The sequence below is a fragment of the Ammodytes marinus genome (genome assembly GCF_949987685.1).
Source record: "Ammodytes marinus genome assembly, chromosome: 6".
Lineage (NCBI taxonomy): Eukaryota > Metazoa > Chordata > Actinopteri > Uranoscopiformes > Ammodytidae > Ammodytes > Ammodytes marinus.
In genome coordinates this window covers 11772067-11791156 of record NC_137235.1, presented here as the reverse complement: position 1 = coordinate 11791156, position 19090 = coordinate 11772067, and the positions used below count along the sequence as shown (strand labels likewise).

General features: G+C 40.8%; 1 protein-coding gene across 2 annotated transcripts in view; it reads left to right on the top strand.

The window, feature by feature from the left end:
* Window positions 1-14152: 14152 nt before the first annotated feature.
* tet2 (tet methylcytosine dioxygenase 2) overlaps window positions 14153-19090 on the top strand; it is a 43252-nt gene continuing 38314 nt past the window's right edge. For both annotated transcript variants that reach the window (XM_080029623.1, XM_080029622.1), the window contains exon 1: window positions 14153-14493. The gene's annotated coding sequence lies outside the window, so the exon portion shown is untranslated. The remainder of the gene's footprint in view (window positions 14494-19090) is intronic.

The following is a 19090-nucleotide window of genomic DNA, read 5'->3' as shown; positions in this document are numbered from 1 at the left end:
GTCACAGTGTTACATTCTTGTGAATAGATTTTATTTTCTTCATCATGATGTTTTTTTCTAATGTCGCTAGCGGAGCCAATTCAGTGTACTGATATTATTGCCATGAACAACCCAGAAAGGTTGCTTGCACATCAATAGCAAACATCCTGTACATCATGCACAACATGTTAAAAAGATGGTTCTTCAGACCTAATGTTGCTACCTTTTCACACTTATAACCTGGAAAATATGCAGGCACACCAACCGTGTAAAGCAGACCAAGGTAGGGTGAAACAGTCAAATATCCCTGGTCAAGAAGTTGAAATCCAGGTCAGACTCGCTCCACTTGGTTTAATAGTTCAGTGCTTAGCCTGAGTTTGGTGTTACCAGCCGTTCAAAATGTCATCCCCCGGTTTCTAAAGGAATTATAATGCAGCGCATTGGACCTTTCCATGAATAGTTTTTATTGTGAAAAAGCTCCTACGCCAGCCGGACAGACCTGGAATAAAATGCTCAAAAATATTCCCTTCCATGTCACGCATGTGAAAGGTGTATTCATGTGTTTTCCCAGAGCCCTGGTGGATCAAAACACAGACCGGGCGCACTTTTACACTCAGTGTCAGTCATTCTGTGAGGCGGGAAAGCATAGAGGGAGGCATCTATAAAACAAACATGGTAGCAGCATTGGAAGGGCAGAAGTGGCAGGATGGAAACTGCTGCCAGACACATTACAAGGAGCTCTAATGAGGGAGCCCACACTCTCACCCCCTTCCCCCCTCCCACCACGGAGCAACGCGAGGCGGGAATTAATTGTGAGGGCGATGATGGCGAGCGAGCTGAGGAGCAGGTCATTACTGCGCGCCTCCTCCTGGAGCGCCGGGGGCAGAGCGTGGAACGCCACGCTACTTGCACAATTCCCATGATCCCAAGGGAGGGAGGAGGGGGGGGGGGGGGGCAGATTGCAGGAGGGGGAATGAAGGGGACATGCAAAGAGAGAGACAGGAATAGGAAAAGATACTGGAAGAGGAGGAAGACAGTTTCCTCTTTGTTGGAAACAGACACATGCAAGCACACACACAAATGAATGGCGCTATATAATGATAGTTATTTCTAAACTTGTGATTTGCTTTCATCTTCATAATCCTTTCTACAAAGATAACAGCCTATGTAAAAAATATATATATAATAAATAAAAAAAATTAACCAAAGGTACATTTATTTGTCCCCCAAGGTCCTTCTACCTTCACCTTTTTGTTCTTAAAAATCATCCACTGCCAATGCCAGCTTGATTGTTGCAGGGTTTAATTTGCAATATAGCATTACAAGGTGGCCCCTTTACATAAATAAAAAAACACTACTGGCAAACTGCTAAATAATCAGGTGCAAAAAGCAATGGCGGAAAAATAATATGACACCTCATAGTCAAAGAAGAACTGAACAAAACAACAGCTTCACATGGAGATAATGATCAGATTTTCCAGAGCTTCACTCTTATAATCTGCAGACTGTGGTATAACTGACTCTTTGTCATTTCTCTTTGTGTGGTTTGTAGCCCTTATGAAACCTGTGACATCAGATTGAATGCATTGGACACATTGCCCTCTAGTGGATATTCATCGTATGTAGTTAATGTATGTCAGCCTTCAGAAGCAAAAGGAGTTACATTAAAATTAAATGTATGGTGTTCTCTACAGTTAAAAAATAAGAGCTGTTTATTATACCTGAACAGACATGCATATATTATTATTAATAAAGAAAAACATAATGCCTTATCATGAGTCCCATGCGAATGGGAGTTAGAGGGGCTCTGACAAATTAATATATTGATGAACTACAATGAATAGGGGAATGAAGGTAAAACTCACCTTTATATTATGGATTTATCTAATTCAATTCATATTGATCACAAAAAGAAGATGTATATACAGAGCAACATATTTTCCAAGAAGGGTTTTTAAATGTTTTGTATTCACTGTAAACATTCAATCCACGCAACCATTAAATTCTCGCCTCAGACATGGAAAATTCATTATGACCCAGTAATTATATACAATAACAGTGATACAAGCCAACACTGACTGCCTTTTCCGTGCATATACCCACCCCCCTGCCTCCCCTTCCGTCACCCGTAACCGGGGAGCTTTTTGCGTTATCTTAACTTATAACGAGAGAGCAGAGACACACCTCTTTGATGATGTATTTAACAACCCCATTCAGCGCATTTCCCTTTTCACTACTTTCATGACTAGAAACCCTAATGAGACCAGTGCTGTTGCCTTGGGGATGGCCTAGCCCATTGCATTAGCACATGAAATCATTTAGGCCATATCTCCTGGAATAAAAAAATCATTATGGCTTTCTGTAAAAGTGAGCTGAAAGCCCATTGCTGCCAAGCATGTTTTTTTGTTTGTTGGATAGATGAAGTATTCCGAGAGCCGGCAAGGGCTACTCTGAGACAGGACCAAACTAAACGGCTCCCTGGCATGCTTTGCTGTTGCATACAAACAACAAAAGTAAAGAGCCTTATGCGAAGCGGAAATTATCCGGCAGTTATGTTCAGGTGCGAGAAGTCCTTTTGAACAACAGTAAATAACAGAACAAAAATGAAAAAATCTATGTTTTGTCTCAACGACAACATGCCTTACAAATGAGGGGTTTGATGCCATCAGAAAGATCCATTGCCTAATACTGATCTTCGTCTTGGTTTTAATAAAAGTGGGTTCCGAGTCAGGAACAGAAATCTCTGTTGTTATGGAGCAGTCAGAACAAATCCACTCAACTAAAAAGTAAATAGGGGAGAACGGGGGAATCTGAGGCATCGGGTAATGTGAGCCACCCCCTGTATCTAGGCAACGGAAAACTTTTGTGGTCATGTGAGATATATGTTTTCAAACCCCTCTCATTTCCCCATGGCCCTGAAAGAGAGGACCTCATGGTGCTGTGGTAAGCATGTTTTTTCACCAAAATAGGTATTTTGCATGTAAAAGTAAATTTTCTTGCTGTCAACTTAATCAACTGTTGTGCCAAAGCAAATGTATTCACGTAGAAAAACTTCTATCATACGTGTTGATGAACTACCAACATATGAAACCATGTGATGCTGATAATTTAAGATTAGCCTGACATGCTAAGAGAGGTAGTTTTTTCTCAAATTGTGGTGGTGAGGGAAAGCGAGCCAAATGCTGTGGGGGAAAGTGAGCCACTGTCTCACTTTCCCCCACCATGAGGCACAAGTTAAGTTTAGTCTTAAACATATTTTAATGTAATATTACATAACATATGTTTTATTTTAATGTCATACATATTGTAGAAAAGCCATCATGCCAAGGAAATACACCAGGAAGACGACCTGGGGCAACCACACGGAAAGAGCACCTTCTCATCTTTCCCTGTAACCTTCAGGGCTGGAATGTAGAGTAGGCCTATTGTAGAGTATGACAGGCTGATGTTATAATCCAGTTGGGTCTTCTCCTGTGTTCTGAGTCCCAGGCTGTTCTCGCTGGTTCTGATGTTCCTATGCTTTGACCCCCAGACACTAGCTGGCTCTAAGGGTCCTGTGTTCTGACCCCCAGACTGTGTTCTAATCTAACTGGTTCAATCTTTCATTTGAATCTTATTAAAACCTTTTGAATTATAATATGTTGTATTTGATTTTGTTCAGAGTTACTTTCAAGTGTTTGCTTAATTGACCAAACCCCATCATTATTTTACTAGTCCGACATTAGTTCTGGAATGTGTGGCTAGCTTTCAGGATTCTAACTGTTACAATATGTGTTGTTATGGTAGTTTCAGAGTGGAAAAAGTAAGTGGATCAGTTTACCCCACAGCTGGGGTAAAGTGAGCCACATGACAACTTTTTTTAAAATAATCTTATTTTCACTGCCCTTTGTCTTGAAAAAATTCTGCTAATGCCCATTTCTAGGAAACATCCTGAATTAATGGGAAATGTGTAAATGTGAGTGATAAATCATTTTAGCTCGCTTAGAGGGGAGCAAATGTAAAAAGTGGCTCAGATTACCCCGTTCTCCCCTACATCTTTAAAAAATAATCTTTGGTTGTTCTTGGCAAACATACATTTCAAAGTTAGTCTGTAGGTAATATGTGTCTGAGTTGTATTTCTTTCCAGCCTGTCAAACAAGTTGAGCAACAATTTTGAGCAAGTGCATCATCACCATATCTATAGAAGCCATACAGTCTAAAGTTTGCATCTTTGTAATGCAAGTCTTTTTAGTAAAGTGCTCCCTCTTTGTATACTGCAACACAGCAAGGAATCCCTGTCTGGGGAAAGATTATAATTTGTGAATACATCCACTTGACTCAGACTGCTGAAGCCTGACTTTAAGCATTAGATACATTTTGAAAAGCATTGTAAGAAGAGGTTGGAATAAGGTAAAACAAAATAACAATTGTGGACTTTGTACCCCATTACTTAAATTGACGTCATGTTAGGTAGAAATCTTCCAGCGGCCAGAACAGATATTAGGGGGGAAAACAGCATGCACAACTGTTTTAATAAACATATGGTGTATATATACTGTGGACTTTAGATCCTTGCCTCTCTTTGCTAAGTCACATACATGCAACAAACATTAAGAGCAACCAGAAATATATGCAGCGAACACAAGACATGATAATTTATGTAAGTGCTTGTTTGTGTGTTTGTGAGCGGAGGAGGAGGCAGGGAAGGGTGGTGGTGGTGGTGGGTGGGGGTTAGGGATAGCGCGTGTTTGTGCGTAAATCATGTCTAACCATATGCTGTCTTCCTCCTCAGCGCACAGGCAGTCAAAATTGATCGTCAACCATCTCCTGCTCACAACGGCGTGGGCAGAGGGAGAGCAAGGTCACAGCCAAGGACTTGCCACAATCAGTGATAGGCTGCGGAGGGGGGCTTATGTGTCACACCACAGCTGTTACGCTACACAGTCTGAGTCACAATCACATCTTTACTGCTGCTGCAAAAAAAATCACCTTAATTAAATTAACGCCAAAATGTCTCCTTCCGTCTGCATGATTTCTGCTGTGGATGCCTAACCTGAGCCTAATCTTCAACATCCTCTCATATTGTTTTGGGTGTAAAATCATAGCTTTGCTTTTTTAATCTATTTTTATTTCCCGTCAGGTTGAAGTGTTTTATGGCTCAGCAGTTCAGAGGAAGGGAGGTTTGTCTGGTGATAGACAACATGGCTTGGGGCGGCAGTTGCTTTATGTGCTCATCATGCTGAACCAAGCCCTGAGCAGGTGAAGGGATGATTTCATGTCTGTACTATCTAGAAGGGCCATCTCACTTGGCAATGAAAAGATAAGCAAGGAAGAGGCAGCTGCTAGGCAGCTGTGTGCGTGTTTCTGAACCATGAGCTGCAGGCGACTCAACAGGCTGGTTGTGCATCATTCCAGACTAACAAGTCGAGCAATGATCCTGAGCGAGCGCTTTCTTTACCATCATAGTACAAATAACCATGCAGTCCCTAAACTAGGTGCAAAAGTTTAACAACTGTGTATTCCTGTGTTGGAATAAAAATTAAACCTTGGATATTTGATCTAAAGATGTTGGACACATCACATGCTATCAATAATACATACATAGATACAGTATGGGTTACACATTTCTTAGTATAAGCTGCCAGATCAGCTTCACTGCCCTTTGTCATAGACACCAGCATTCTTCAATCTTCATTAAGATATTCCCTTATTTGGTGTTTGGTGACCAGAGCATATGATTCACAACATTGCCATACCCTTTAAACCACTCAGTGACCCTTCATGACCTGCATGGAATCACCGGTATTTATTTATTTAAATATATTGTGATGTCCCTTTAGTCTTTTATTCAGGTATTTTTGTATGATTTTACAACCTGACAGTATGAGCATGTTACTTTCGATTACATTGCGGGGTTTACAATGAATACGTTAAGATTTTGACGCTTTTTTTCTAACATGAATTTGTTTTTAAATATTAAACTGAAAAAGTAAAATAATGCATCCATATAAATGACCTTAACTTTCCTAAATGTTTGTTTTTATTGTTTAGTTTAATGTGATGCTACTTCTCCATCTTTGTAAGTAAGTAAAAGTAAGTAAAATTTATTTATAAAAGCACATTTATAACAGTTTTCACTGACCAAAGTGCTGTACATAGTGCATTCAGTATGCCAACATGAAGGTAAAATAACAACAACAATAGAAAAAATAAAGATAAAAATACAAAATACATATAACCCGGACTTCCACACACAAACATATATAGTAGTGTAGAAGTCAGATAGCTAATGGGGAGGGAAAGCCAGGGTGTACAGATGGGTTTTGAGCCTTGATTTAAAGGCAGTAATGGAGGGGGCATCACGTATGTCAGGTGGCAGTTGGTTCCACAAGCGTGGGGCAGCTACTTCAAAGGCCCGGTCACCTTCTTGTTTTAGTCTGGATCGGGGGATGTGGAGAAGACCCTTATTGGAGGATCTTAGGGTCCTAGGGGCTGAGTGGGGGTGTACAAGGTCCGCTATATAAGATGGGGCCTGACCATTGAGGGCTTTGAAAACCATGAGAACTGTCTTGAAAATGATCCTATGTTGTACAGGCAGCCAGTGAAGGGAAGCAAGAACGGGTGTGATGTGTTCCCACTTTTTTGACCCAGTCAACAGTCTTGCTGCTGCATTCTGGACTATTTGGAGGCGTGATATGAGGGACTGAGGGAGACCAAGGTAGAGGGAGTTACAGTAATCCAGCCGTGATGTAATGAAAGCATGGATAATTATTTCAAGGTTGTGATATGATAGGGAGTGCTTTATTTTAAAGATGGTTCTGAGCTGGTAGAAGCTGTTCTTCACTACGGATGAAATTTGTTTTTTAAAGCATAACTCGGGATCAAAAATGACGCCCAGATTTCTAGCAGATGGTTTGATGAATGGGGTTAGACTACCTAGGTCAGTGACGATGGGTTTTTTTTTATTTGGAGGGGCTAAAGATAATGACTTCTGTTTTGCTGTTGTTAAGCTGGAGGAAATTATCCCCCATCCAGTCATTTATCTCCTTGAGACACTCTTGGAGCGTCTGAAGACAGTCCCCGGATCTCAGAGGGAGATATAATTGTGAGTCGTCGGCATAGAAGTGGAATGACAGGTTATATTACTTTGAGTAATATTGTACTATTTTACAAAGAAAAACAGCATTAGCTACCAGTTTGCAAGACAGCAAAAACTCTACACATCATCCATTACAGACTGAGATCTCATCCTTTGAGTTAACAACTTATTCCATGAAAAAAATCTCTATTGTTTCTAAACATAGCACTTGAAACCCTTGAGAAAATTTGACATAGCAGATACTTGAGTGATTCATGCTAATGTTGTAGTTGTATCCACATGGTTGAATGTGCCTATAGTAAGTTGCTTTGGATAACACATACACAAAATGCTCACAAGTCAATGTTTTCAGTAATAACAATATACAATACAGTAATACCAGGTACCATTCTGACTACATAACTCATTTTAATTTATTATTAAGTACGGGCCCTCAAGTATTGAGGGCCCGTACTTAATTATTACTCTCCACTATACTTATTCTTCTGACTTCTTATTCTTCCGCACATTTTCGAGCTGCTACTCCTCCCACACCGTTTCACTTAGAAACGCAAAAATTTCACAGAACGTCCATCCCTACCCCGCATGGTGTACTATTATACAGTTTTTTGAATTTCCGCTAGGGGGCGCTGTTATTAAGCCCCGACTGAAGAAAGTTTGAGAGGCCACGCCCCTCACACCGTAAGTCCGATTGACTTGAAATTTTTCACACAGGTGTATGTTAGGGTCTTCTGCAAAAAAGCATCTGCGACCATATAAGTCCGCCTGGGAATATGTGCAGAAGACATGTGGTAGCATGGCCCTCTAAACTTGTCGAGATTAACCCATAGGGGGCCCCACAAATGCGAAAACCATCATTCAAAAATGCAATGTTTGACAGGCCACGCCCCTCTCACACTGACTCTGATTGACTTGACATTTCTTACACATGTACAGCTCATGGTGCTCTAAAATAACGCCTCTTGGACCATAGGGGTCAGCCATGATTATTTTTTTCATCCCAAATTTGCGTGACCTGAAATTCAGTCAAGTGACATCTACTTTGTGGATTTCCAACCTATCATCACCAAATTTTGTACACAGCATCAGGGGACCGACGTACACGTGTGTATAACGTTTTAGCCAGATAGCTCAAAAAACATGGCCGCCCTTAACGAAAACGTCTTCGCTAAGAGCGGTAATTTTCCAAATTGGCCATAACTCATTGACCATAGGTCCTATCATCATAAAACTTGCAGGATATGTGCAGAAGACATGTGGTAGCATGTCCCTCGAAGCTTGTCGAGATTAACCCATAGGGGGCGCCACAAATGCGAAAACCATAATTCAAAAATGCAATGTTTGACAGGCCACGCCCCTTTCCCACTCACTCTGATTGACTTGAAATGTCTTACACATATACAGCTCATGGTGCTCTACAATGAAGCCTCTTGGACCATAGGGGTCAGCCATGATTTTTTTTCTTCTCTAATTTACATGACCTGAAATACAGTCAAGTGACCTCTACTTCGTGGATTTCCAACCTAACATCACCAAATTGTATACACAGCATCAGGGGACCAACATACACATGTGTATAAAGTTTTAGCGAGATATCTCAAAAAACATGGCCGCCCTTAACGAAAACGTCTTCGCGAGAGCGGCCATTTTTCTGCAGATTTGCCACGATTGCAACCTTCAATAGGCCACAACTTGGGACTCGAGTTTGGAAAGCGCGCGGGGGCGGTTCGTAGAAGCGTTCGGGCCGGGCCGACGGGTGGGGCGCCGCCGATGCGGGGCCGGCGGTCGGCGCCGGGTGGCCCGTACTTTCAAAATCTCAGCGGGATTTTCTAGTTATTATAAGTATTTTGTTGGTAACAATCTAATGCACTTTTAGTTCAAAACACTTATAATGGAGTCATTGTATTCTTACTTTTACTTTAGTAAAGATCTGGGTAACATTACAATAAGGGTACAAAATTAACAGTTAGTTAATGCTATTAATGGTTAGTTAATGTGTAGTTAATGCCTATTAAGCATTAAGTTAGTGTTATTGCTTAGTTATTGACGGTTCATTAATACCTTGTTAACTAATGCTTAGTTAAGCATAAACTAAGCTTAACATTTAGTTAATGCTTAGTTTATGTGTATTAAGCATTTACTTACAGTTAGGTAATGCTTAGTGAATGCTTATTAAGCCTCAATTAAACAATAAGAGTTCCCTGTACCCTTATTATAAAGTGTTACCAAGATTTGATACAAATACTGATACTTTACCACAGATAGCACGTTTTAATGTTCTCCTGCAGTTGACTTGTATGCCACATGTCCTGATACAGAAATATAACCAATGGTGAAAACCAGAAACCCTTGTGTAATACTGCTATCTTACTAATTCCTGGACTTGGGCAAGAATACAGGGGGTCTGTGATGCGTTTCGGCTGTTACAAAAGTTGTTGCTGTTGGGACATCTGTCAGGCAGTTGGGGGTCAACTCCCGAGGACACAGTAGGAGGATAGTGAATCAGGATATTGTATGAAGACATTTCAAGTTTGCTGTTGTGTGATGTCACATTCCCAGTCACAACTGTCAAGTGGCGGCTGTCTGCAGATAGAGAGGCTGCCTCTCTTTTTTGTTTCTTGTAACAGACACAGATAGTATGTCTGTTTGAAGAAACAACTTTGTGTTTTTGAAAAACAATCCTAGTTTACCTTCAATGAAGTTGTATTAATTTTCATATAGACCTTAGCTAAAAAATGAAAACCTTTACTTTTCTGTTATAAATCAAGGTGCAAATGTCCCTGAACAGCTACACATTTAGGTAGAATTTGTGAAAAGTGTGTATTTTAATGTAATGATCTTTCACAATTGTGTTTAATTTAGGGAGTATCCAGGACAATAGGTGAAGTAAACCACAAGCCACCTCATACACAACGTCTTTAAAAGGAGGAACGGAAGCTTTTTAGGTCATCTTGCTTCACCAGCAGGGGTCATAATCTGCTCCATGCCAAACACCAGAAAATATAGTTAACAAACAATGGGGCATCAGTGCTTTAGGAGCATGCAGTTTGTCAGCTATATACTTATCCCAAACAGCCTGGGAATTGTGATTTTTTTTTAAAGAAAGTGGCAGAGTATCTTTCCTTATCTGTAGATTGTGATTACTTCTTCTGCACTTTCTATTGATAATACGTGGTCAGTTCCAGACTAAAATGTATATTATTAAAATTATCATTTTGCATGGCCAATTAGGTGAAATCTTTGGGAGAGCCACAAAGAGATTTTTTTTGTTTAAAAAGACTACTTCAATCAAAGTAGCCCCAATCTGCACCAAAAACAGAGATTTGGCTCACAGCATCGACCCCAAATGAGCGGGGGTTATTCCATGAACCCCCATGATTTGAGGGTTGGAGAAGTGGTTGAGAAGCTTGTATCAAACAGCTGGTAAAAAGGGCTTCCCCACTCCTAATAAGGGCTGTGTCTACACAGTCTTTAGCTTTGGGGCGGTGTGTCAGAGGAGGATGGAAGCACCTGCAGCTTGAATGCGGGAACCAGCTCTTAAACCTCTCTGAAGGAGTTGGTCACCACGGGAACAGCGGCATGCCGTGGTTGGCCTGGTCCGACCCTGCTGTGCTAAGGGAGGGACTATGTCAATTGTTGATCACACACACACACACACACACACACACACACACACACACACACAGGCGCTGTGCGACAGGACAAAAGTCCAGCAATCACAAATGTGCAGGAAATGTGAAATAGGGTAAATAAAGCAAAAGAAAAATGCTCAAATGTGATGCATTTGGAGCTCAATCAAATAAAATAACTATTCTCCTTCACTATCTCTTTCTTTAAACCCCTGTCCCAACCACCCTCTCCCAGACCTCCTACTGTGACTTAAACAATTAGGCTATGTGAGACCCACACTAACGACTCTCCCTTGTCTTTTAAGATAACTACAGGAGGAGGGGGAAGCAGTCTGTGACATCTTGTAAGGGGGATTGGGGGGGAGCCAGCGGTCAGTCGCTTGTGTATTGGCCCAAGCAGAGGATACCTAGTTATTACCCTACACAAAGCGTTTGTGTGTGTTTAGATTGCCCCAGGTGAGATGTGTGCTCACGCCACTAATGCTTGTGAGAAGTGCTGGTTTTCTCAGCTCCGCGACAAGCACCAGTGGCTCTGTCGCGCCTCAGATGTCACCCTTTTCCCCCCGACTTTAGAACAATGTAAAGAAAGCTGTAAATCAATGCTACCGTCCCAAATCAGTCTCCACTGATGTGATTCACACCAAATATAAAAACAAACACTTTCCCAGGCAGCACAGTAAGGCCATGTCAATAGTAATTGAGGTAATAAATTGTTATATAGAAAAAAAAGCAACTTACAAATCAAGTATTGTCTCCCCATTCAAATGTAGGGGGGGCTCTATAGTTTTGTGCTTTAGGAATAAAAAAATTGTTAAGGTTACAAAGAACTTACTATACTATTACACATTTCAGGACAGTTGTTTCACATATTTTCAATAGTAGTCCAGCTCTATCTTTTTCTACATCACCACAACCCTGTGAACCTAAGGTGCTGGGAAATGTAAACTATGTTGGCTTTTTCAATATGTAGACTCTCTTTATTTTGTCAGTTATATTTTTTTAATCATAAAGTTAAGCGTAGAAAATAATAACCTACTTCCTTCTTTGTTTTCACCACCCAGCTACAAAATGTGAACTCATGGTTCCCAACCACAGTTTTACAAGAAATCGCTAAAATAGCCCATTTAAGGAGTAGCACTGAAAACCACATGACTTATAGTGACACACAAATCTCAAGATCTTTGCCCTAGGGAGGCAGTATGGTCCTGTCTGTGATTCGTTTGGCATAAATCATTTAGAGCAATGGGCCCATACAAATAAAACAGATAAAAACCTGTGCTAATGCTCATCGTCATCTACAGGCGTGAAATCAGTGAGGTGACAAGTGTGCCTAAATTTTGATGACCCAGGGTCAGCATGAGGCCACAGCTCTGTGTTTACAGTTGAGGTGGCGGCACATGCCTCCAGTCCTTTGAAATGTGACAAGGTGAGAAGAATGACGAGATAATCTCTGATTTACGAGTTACGGTAGCTTTAATGGGAAGCAGCCCGGCAAGGAGCTCTCCTGCCTGGACGCTGGTAATACACATGCATCAGCATAGTCAGTGCAACTGTTTTAAGATGCCTGCAAGATAATGACTAAAACACGCACTAACTGCACTTTTGGAGTGCTGTGGTTTCGAATCAAGTCCTGCAATTTTGATCAGTTAAGAATAAATAAATGCATTCATACAAGAAGAATATAAACGCATGTTGCCTGAGAATATCAAAAGTCCCCTTTGAGCCTTAATGCAACTGACTGAACATAGAGACGTCTAATTAATTAACTTTCTTGTTTACAGCAGCGACCTGAGGGAGCAGGGCCAGGAAGCTGTCCAGTCCAAACAACCATTGAAAGGCCTGCAGCACTGGTTACTGAGACACTTCATTGCTATAGTTGTGAGTTTACTATCTTGCTCAGGGGCAATTTGATGTCAGTTGATGAGGGGCGTTAGCTTTTCATTGACTCACTTCTAAGATTTTCACATCTTCTCTAGGCATTCAAAGTTTGTAGCACACAAGCTCCCAACCATCAGCTGGGCTATCTGCAGTCTACATTACTTTGGTCTATGCAAACAAGGACTTCCAACTAAAAATATGCACAAACAAGTCCCTTGGAAACTCTAGGAATATTCAGGCAACGTCTTATATAGAAAAAGACCAGAGAGGCCTCTCACTGATATCCGCTTTTACTGGGCTTCACCAAAACAGTGGACTTGGAGAAAAGAGTTATTCATTTTGGACATTCTGTGTAGGTGTACTGCCTAAGGCGGACCGGTCAACTATTCCCACAAACAGCCCCTATGACACAACTTGATTTGTAAATGTGCAATGTGGTTAAAATACATTTACACTTAATCTGTGGAAAATCCAGTTGAGTAATAGCTAAGCAATGTAAAGAAAGAAGACAGACTTGTACATTGGTCTATTTTGTCTTTTAAGGTTGTGTTGAAACCAGAGTGACTCCCCTCCTTACTCTCGCTGCTTCTTCCCCTCCCCCATTTTGTGTAAAACAAATCTCCTTTTCTGCTCTAAGCCTGAAACTATTGAGTCAACAAATGTCACTGCAGCAAGGCAGGGGCTGCTGGGAAAGAGGTGGGGTCTCCCTTTAAGCCTGAACTGCAGCTAAAGGCAGATTAATTTCGGACAAGACCTGTTAGTAAATCAAAAGAGGAATTATTAAAGTGAATGGAGGTATCACTGACTATTAAGCATGGTGGTTACAATTTGTCAACATCCTTCTGCTAACTGACTTAATTATATTTCCTTGAGTTTATTTTTGAAATAAATTGAACTATCTTAAAGTTACTTTACCTATTATAACCCATTTTTGCTAAAGCCCTCAGCCATTATAGTATCTCTTTCACAGTGTTCTCTCTCTATCTCTCTCAAGCCCACGTGGCCAGTGTCAACAGGAGGTGGGTCTTGGCAGAGACATGAAGCAAAGTATGCTGCCTGCATGCAGGCTGAAGAGTAGTCTTACACACAACTCTAAAAATGAGCCGGCCGGCTGGCCAGCCAAGGCGTATAAGACACAGCCTTTGGAAATATGTGCATTGCTCAACTGGTTGGACTCTGACCTGGCTACCTCTGATGTTGTTGAATAGCTCTCACAACTGAGCACTATGACACCAAAAGGGGAACTTCTGTAATCAATGACAGAGAGAGAAGAGAGAGAGAGGAAAATGAAATAAGGAAGTCAAGATAGCCGGAGTAAAAAGAGAGGGAAAAACCCCTGAGTCACACGGCTTCCTGTCTGAGAAAGGAAAGGGGGGTGGAGGCAACTTCTGCTCTGCCACAGTCAGACAGTTAGACCAGTGCAATATTCAGCATAAATGCACTGGGGGTGGAGTCCTGTCCACCTCACTGAATCCACTCCACTGCTTCAGGGCAGCCAACAGTGTTCACTATTGTGTGCGGCTGAGGGGAGAAGAAAAAAAGAGGAGGGAGCAGTGGAGGGAAAGAAAACCTGTCTCTTTGTGTAGGAAGGACCCAGCAGGAAAGTGATTTTGTGATTATTTGAGTTTGCCAGCAAAGCGAGGCTCTTTTCCCCCGACCCGCAGGAACATTTCGTCTACTCTACGCCTCTGTAGCCTTCCACCAGAGTAACATGTGAGCATGCTTCTCTGGGCCGGCAGACAGCGACAACCGGGCTTCTCCTGATGATGAGAGCTGACGTCAGACCGGGTCCATGAATATTGATGTGGAGGATAGTCTGTTTCATAGAAGAACAGAAGGAGGCAAGATGGCTGCCCTTTAGGATTAGTTAAAGAGGAGATCCAGACGGTTGGTTGGAATTTCTACAAAGTGGAGGGACATAAAAAGGAGGTGAGAATTTGCTTAATATGTTTATACTCTTCGTACCCTTTTCCTCTTTAACCTTGGGTTGCATTTTTGGTGTTTTATTTATCAGGCGAGGAACAGCAAACGTCCCCCACCGTAAGAGCAAGAGCCAACATAATAAGGAGGGGATATTAGATAAAGCTACTCCAACATGGCTGACAATTTTCTTTTCTTTCTTTTTTCACCAGCTGATTAAAAAAAGACAGTGTTTCTTGTGAGCTCTCTATTCACTGAACATTCTTGCTGCTTTTGAATGCATTATAGAAAATGGTGTACTTAGACTGCTTGTTCAGGACCTTTTAAGCATGATTTAAATCCCTGTTTAGAGCTCTATTTATTTCAACCTTGATTTTATATTAGATACATATTATTGAAGGTTTGCAACGTTTATGTGTTTTTTTTACGAGTGATTCAAAAGAGGAAACACATTTTTTTACATTTATGTGTAATTAATAGCTATTGAAGAATAATTATAGTTTCTATGAAATATGTTTGGATGCAAGAAGAGTGAGCCCTCTGTAGCTTACCATTTTCATATTCATGGCTGTGTATGTGTTTGTTTGTGCTGTTCAGTGGGGCGACTATGTAGATGAGTAAAAGTCCAACCTGGACGTGTCCGACTGTATGTGCATAGTGCCTGCACAGCAGTAGAGCTGGGGTGGCTTCTGGCTTTGTGTATCTCTGGAAATCAGCTTTCATTGCTTCCATCACTGAATGTCAAGCACAAACAAAGGCTAATCCCAAGGAAAGGCGAAAGGGAAGAGAATTGTGATGGCAAAGAGTCGTGAAGGCAGACAAGGTCAGAAAGCTTTAAAGGAAATGAAACTCAATCCCACCGCACCATTAACTGAGGGAAAATGAATGGTAATTCTGGAGCAGGTTTTTCCTATTTTTTTCTTTTTTTTAACAAGAGCCTAAAAGGGTTGTTTACAGAAAGAAGCAAAACACATCTTATTTCTTTAAGAAGTTGACTGAACTCCTTAGAGAAACTTAACCAAACCAATAGTAATTTGAGAGGGTTTTATATTTGTAAATCAGCCGGGGCAGTTAAAGGTCACAACAATCAGATTGCTCTGTTCTTTTGGAAAGAATATCTATTGGGAAATACGTTATTGACAATACAAAGAGCAATGTATGTCTGCATTTTTCAATGTGTGATTAGTTATCTTTTTTTAAAGGAATGGGTGTAGAATAACAGCAGGGTGACCATAATGGACTGATAACAGTAAGGTAAAACAGTTTGGGTTTTTCGTGTTAGTATACACATTTTTTGTAGTTAAATACATGAAACCTATATGTTAATTAAGTTCTATTATCTGACATCAGGTATTATCTTAATTAGTCAATAGCTAATTGGTCATTTTAGTTTGTGTTTGTGCTTCTCTAAGATTAACATCTGAATGGCCCATTAGAATATTACTGATCCCCCTCTGGTTTGTGTATTGGGCTTGTGTATTGTCTTGATTACATTGTCGTAATGAAACCACAGAATGGCCTCAGGTTAAAAAGGCAAAATAAAGGCATGTCTGCAAGGTTGAGAATAATGACTGACCTTAAACTGAGCATTGCAACTTTACAGCTATCTACATGAGCAATGCAGGCATTCACACTAACATATAGCAGTGCTGAAGTTTTAAGTTTTCTGAACTCAAAGCTGCAAGTTGAGACTGTTGTGTGAGACTGCTGTTGCTTGTGTGGATAAAGGGAGCTATAAAGAAGGTGAATGGGCAGTATAGTTAAAAAATAAAGTCAGTTGCTTCTCAAATGACTGAAATACAATCACCAAGATTTTATGTGAACAGCTGATGACAGACAAGGGGATCACTATTCTCTAACAGCAAAACGCCCCCATTCCCCTTCTGAATTAGGCATTTGTTTTTAAATGATCCTTGCATTTGGATAGCATGAAGTCTCAACACTTCAGTACACACTCAACTTAAAAAAATAACGATATGCTTGTAGTGGAAAACAATCCTATGTTTAGTCTTAGTTAGCTGTCAGGCAACTTTCAAACCCAACAATGGTGGTGAACCCCTCTGACGCAATGGCATGGCTGTGTTTTGATTTGGCAAGCATGGTCACTGACTGTGTAGTGTCAACAGGAGTGCTTAAGCAGGGGGATTCTCCATAGTATTCATAAAGTATGTTGTGACTGCATGAGATCAGGTGATCAACACTTTAGTGTGTCAATGTACATGTATTTGTGTTGTGACCCCATTGCCCCATTCATGATGTTAAATCATTGTGGATTATGTCCCATGTGAAAAAACAGATTAGGTCAGAGCAGTTGGATATTTTTTGTTTGTTTCTATCAACCTCACTTTGTTAATTATTTTTGAACCGTTCACTAATATCGCCAACTGGCTAGCCAACAAGGTAGTTTTATATTATATAATCTATTTTTGATGTCTTCGTCAATTTTTGATTTCTTAATTTACTTAACTTCACATTCCACAAATTATCTACAGCATATTTTTAGAAGATAACATCCAACCCAGTCCATTGCTTGCAAATGAAACCACATTCTTAATTGTTGTCAAAGTGTGTTTGAAAAATGTCTGTTTTCCTTTCCATACAGTTGCACTCTACAACTGATTTATAATGCTTACCCTGACCTGCATAACAGTGCCACATTATAAAGTTATGAAAAAAATAATAGTTTTGGTGGCAGTATCGCAGTCCATCTGGGACTTGGCTTGGGAAGTGAGGGTCACTGGTTAAAGTCCAGTTTGGGACTAATCATCTGGACTGTGTACTGATAGTGGGAGAGGTGACAGTTCACCTCCTGGGCACTGACAAAGCGCCCCTGACCAAACCCTTAACTACAGTGGCTTGCAAAAGTATTCATACCCCTTGGAATTTTCCACATTTTGTCATATTAAAACCACACACGTACATTTATTTTACTGTGATTTCATGTGATAGACCAACCTAAAGTGGTGCATCATTGTGAAGTGGAATGAAAATTAAATATGGTTTTAATTTATTTTTAGAAATAAAAAACGAAAAGCGTGGCGTGCAAAAGTATTCAGCCCCCCTGAGTCAATACGTTGTAGAACCACCTATCACTGCAATAACAGCTGCAAGTCTATTGGGGTATGTCTCCGCCAGCTTTGCCCATCTAGAGACTGATATTTTTGCCCATTCTTCTTTGCAAAATAGCTCAAGCTTCAGATTCAGCATCAGATTAGATGGAGAGCGTCTGTCAACAGCAATTTTCAAGTCATTCAAGATATTCTCAATTGTATTGAGGTCTGGACTTTGACTGAGCCATTCTAACATATGCCTATGCTTTGATTTGAACCATTCCATAGTATATCTGGCTGTATGTTTAGGGTATTTAACCTTCTGGAAGGTGAACCTCCACCCAGTATCAAGTCTTTTGCAGACTCTAACAGGTTTTTAGAGTGGCTCCATCCAGCTTCCCATCAACTCTGACCAGCTTCCCGGTCCCTGCTGAAGAAAATAACCCCCAACGCATGATGCTGCCACCACCATGTTTCACAGTGGGGATGGTGTGTATAGGGTGATGTGCAGTGTTAGTTTTCCACCACACATTGCACTTTGCGTTAAGGCCAAAAATTTCCTTTTTGGTCTCATCTGACCAGAGCACCTTCCTCCAACCCTTGCCACAAGCCATGCGGGGAACACAGCATATTCAGATGAGACCAAACTTGAAGTTTTTGGCCTGAATGCAAAGTGTGGCGGAAACTAACACTGCACATCACCCTATACTCACCATCCTCACCGTGAAACATGGTGGTGGCAGCATCGTGCTATGGGGGTCCTGTTCTTCAGCAGGGACCGGGAAGCTGGTTAGAGTTGATGGGAAGATGGAAGGAGCCAAATACAGGGCAGAAAACCTGTTAGAGTCTGCAAAAGACTTGAGACTGGGGTGGAGGTTCACCTTCCAGAGGGACAACTAGCCTAAAAATACAGCCAGATCTACTATGGAATGGTTTAAATCAAAGCATAGTCATGTGTTAGAATGGTCCAGTCAAAGACCTCAATACAATTGAGAATCTCTGGAAAGACTTGAAAATTGCTGTTCACAGACGCTCTCCATCCAATCTGATGCTAAATCTGAAGCTCAAGCTATTTTGCAAAGAAGAATGGGAAAAAATGTCAGTCTGTAGATGGGCAAAGCTGGTAGAGACATACCCAAATAGATTTGCAGCTGTAATTGCAGCAATAGGTGGTTCTACAAAGCATTGACTCAGGGGGCTGAATACTTTTGCACGCCACACTTTTCAGTTTTTTATTTATAAAAAAAATTTAAAACCACGTTTCATTTTCATTCCACTTCACAATTGTGCGCCACTGTGTGTTGGTCTATCACATACAATCCCAATTAAATAAATGTACCCGTGTGGTTATAACATGACTAAATGTCGAAAATGTCAAGGGGTATGAATACTTTTGCTAGGCACTGTAAATCTATCTTTGTGCATTTGTGTATTACATTCCATTGTCCTTAAAAAACTAAGCAACACCAGATTGAAAAAAAATGGATTTCCCCAAGAGAGATAAATAAAGTATATCTTCCTCCTGTTTCTTTTTATATCAGCAGCTGAAAATGCAC